Source organism: Schistosoma mansoni, chromosome 3, assembly GCF_000237925.1.
Source record: "Schistosoma mansoni strain Puerto Rico chromosome 3, complete genome".
Classification (NCBI taxonomy): Eukaryota; Metazoa; Platyhelminthes; class Trematoda; order Strigeidida; family Schistosomatidae; genus Schistosoma; species Schistosoma mansoni.
In genome coordinates, this window is record NC_031497.1 from 5,427,229 (window position 1) to 5,431,244 (window position 4,016).

Genomic DNA, 4,016 nt, shown 5'->3' on the forward strand with positions numbered 1-4,016 from the left:
TAATCCATTTACTATAATCACATACTTAATAACTTACCATCTTAATAGATGGTAACTACTTACTTTCATTAATCTATGTATGTATTTCTTATCTACTAAATTGTTCACTAATCCCATCTTTATTGACATAATTGATCGTTAAACCCGTTGAATAACATCAATCACCTAACTGTTTGTTTAAATCGATAAATTTATTCTTGATACGTAAGAAGACAAGTGGTTTGTTTCTTTAGTCTATCATCTTATCAAAAGTTTAACTAGACAGTGTTTAGCCGACTCGTTTTTTTAAAAATTATGGTTTAATTTTCTATTGAATATTAAAATACCTATCTTTTATATATTTAATATAGAAATTAGTGCCATTTGGATTTATATTTGACAGAGAGTAGATTAGACAGATATACTGGTGGCTAACATGCTTTTACTTTCATATTCTTGAAAGATTTTAGCTGAACGAACGTCCAACGACAGATGTATCAAACTAATCAATTTGTTAAAATAGAGTTTTAATATAAGATGTTTTGAAGTCACTTTTATACATGAAACAAAACATTTTGTTTTAAATTATTGAACGTAGTCAGCACAAAATTTGAAAAATTATGATGTCATGTGTAGTGTCAGTTGCTATGTTAAGCATACACAGCTTATTCTAGCTTCCGGACATATTTTTCTGGAGCTATATTATAAATTCACGGTGTTAGGCAAGGTTGCTTACTCTCACCCTTTGTCTTTCTTCTGGTGATCGATTGGATCATGAAGACGCCAACATCTGGAGAGAGGCACGGGATACAGTGGACAGTTAGGATGCAGCTGGACGATTTAGACTTCCCGGATGATCTGGCTGTTCTATCACACACGCAACAACAAATGCAGAAGACGACCAGTGTAGCAGCAGCTTCAGCAATAGTAGGTCTCAATATAAACAGAGGGAAAAGCAAGATTATCTGATACAATACGACACGCACCAATCGAATTACACTTGACGGAGAAGCTTTGGAGGATGTGAAAACCTTTACATATGTGTGCAGCATCATTGATGAACACGGTGGATCTGATGCAGCTGTGAAGGCGAGGATCGGCAAAGCAAGAACAGCTTATTTACAGTTGAAGAACATCTGGAACTCAAAACAATTGTCAATCAACACCATGATCAGAATTTTTAATACAAATATCAAGACAGTTCCATTGTATGGGGCGGAAACTTAGAGAACTACGAAAGCCATAAACCAGAAGTTACGGGTGTTTATTAACAGTTGTTTACTCAAGATACTTCAGATCCGTTAGCCAGACACTATCAACAACAACCTATTGTGGGAGAGAACAAATCAGATTCCATTCGACGGAGGAAGAAATCAGGAAGAAGTGCTGGAAGTGGATAGGACACACGTTGAAGAATGCACCCAACTGTGTCACAAGGTAATCCCTCACTTGCAATCCAGAACGCCAAAGGTGAAGAGGAAGACCAAAGAACACACTACTCTGAGTAATGGAGACAGATATGAGAAGAATGAAAAATTGAATAGAACTGGAGAAGAAGGCCCAGGACAGAGTGGATTGGAGAATACTGGTAGGTGGCCTGTGCTCCATTTGAAGTAACAGGCGTAAGTATGTAATCAATAAATTCAGCTTCATCGTTCATTCAAACTGAATGGAACTGTTCTCTGTTATATAAAGTGCTAACATTATACCACGGTTAACAAAGCCTATTTACCTAGAAACAGTTATTATGAAATAAAAACAAAATATGAAAAAATATTAGTTACTCAAGCATTATTATCAGTACTTTATTCTTCTGATAAAATTCCAAACCTTTACACTATCTTATTGAATTAATTAACATGCAATTCTTTTCGGGTGCATCACCAGTTGAGCAATGAAAATACCTAATTTTTACATATAAAATTTATTATTAGAGCTATCAGATTTGATTACGTCGACATCGTAAGATAAGGCGTTTGTAGATACTGTGGTGTGCATTACTTATGAGGACAGACATTAATAGTATGTAGCAGCAATAGAATTGCATATTAGAAGAAGATTGAAATCAAGAGAAGAGGAAGGAAAACAGCGAGTGATCGGAATAACAACAGGATTGAAGGGATGATGGAGTATGTAGAAGACGAATCAGGAAAGATGTACAAACGATGTATTTATTATATATAATTATATGTGAAAAATATATTCAAACGCTACATATTTCCTTGGTGATTTTGATTTTGATTATTACCCTGAAGAGGTCCAGGCAAGTTTGCTGGACGAAACTTTGGAATTATGGAAATTTCAATCGCCGAGGTTATTTCAAATATAATTCTCACATATAGTCACTTAACTATACTCAGTGTCCAATTTTCGTCAAACTAATCGTTCTAATATTGACGAATATTCGTATAAATTACTTAATGTATAATTTTCATATATCACAAAGGCAATGTGTAATTTTATTTTAAACAATAAATTGGTCGACCATATCTGAATTTCCGTTCATTACAATACTATACAATTAGAGTTTATTTTTCATAATTGATTGATTGATTATGGCATCATATATTTTTTTTTAAAATAAAAACTTCTTGTTCATTAATGATTGTGTGGTGTGGGTTACTTATATCCACATAAGTAGTATATGACGATGGTCAGGCAGAGAATGTATTTCAGTAGAAGATTGATAACGAAAGGACGGGAACGAAACGCAATTGGTATGAAAATGCATGAACAATAATAATCAATGATGATGGACTGATATTTGCAGAAGGAACGGTCGAGATTGACCCAATTGATTGATAGTTTACAGATTAACTATTTACTATATGGTTCTCATATTTTACTGAGATAGTCAGTAATTTTATGCTCAAATACATTCGATTGTCCGCAATTGTGTTCTTGTTCCCTACAATTACTTACAAAATGACATCCCTAAGTTCTGATCATAAACCATTATCAGTGAACTATTATAACACTCTATTATATCAATATCAGAAGTTGTATTGATTATTTAATGTTACTTTTTATTCATCTCATATATCGTACTATTGCTATATGGTAAGTGACCTTAAAAATTAATAAACGGATAATAAAATATTACCAAACTCTGAACGTAATGAAAAATATATTATTCACATTCATTTACTATGTATTGACATTATACTGTTATTACTTAATTAATCAATCTAATTTATATTCACAATAATTTTTGTTATGAATTCACTTGGTATTGTTTGTTTGAATCTTCCCATTGATGTTTAGGATTGCAATTGATCAGTCTCTAATTGGCATATGTGCATACTGTGCATATTGCCTCGATATAGCCTTAATTCACAAGCATTATAAGCAAGATGGTGGTGGCTAGCAAAGAAATCAAGAATGCGCATTTCATCCTACTCGGGACTCATAAGCTGGATGTACCTAAATACCAGAGTTGATGTTCACTACGAGACACAAAACCAGTACCTTTCTCTTCAGAGACTGATCAATTGCAGTCCTAGACATCAATGGGAAGATTCAAGTAAACAATAATAAGTAAATGTAAACTTCACCCCATTGCACAAGCAAGTGACTATCAGGACTCAGTAGCTGAGTAGATAACTCTATGGCGTTTGAAGCGAACGTTACTGGGTTCGAGTCCCAGAGTGAACATCAACTCTGAGATGCAGGTACATCCAGCTGACAAGTCTCAAAAACGACGAAACGCGCGTCCTGGATTCCACTGCTAGCCACTGTCCAACTTTGCTTATAATATTTGTTATGGTTTCATTATCATGAAACAAAGATGGTTATAACTATAAATAATATTAATAACCTGAACAAAACCCTACTGTTCACATTCAAAATGAACCTGATAAATGCATTATGGGATATACAGGGACATGAAAGAAAAAATTAGATTTAAAATATGAAAAAAAATTGTCCGAAAATTTCATTTCTATCATTTTATAAATAAATTAATATCACAATGAGTAGAAAAATTAGATTTTCTGACGTTTCGTGACTCAATGTAAGCCACTTCTTCAGAGAATAAA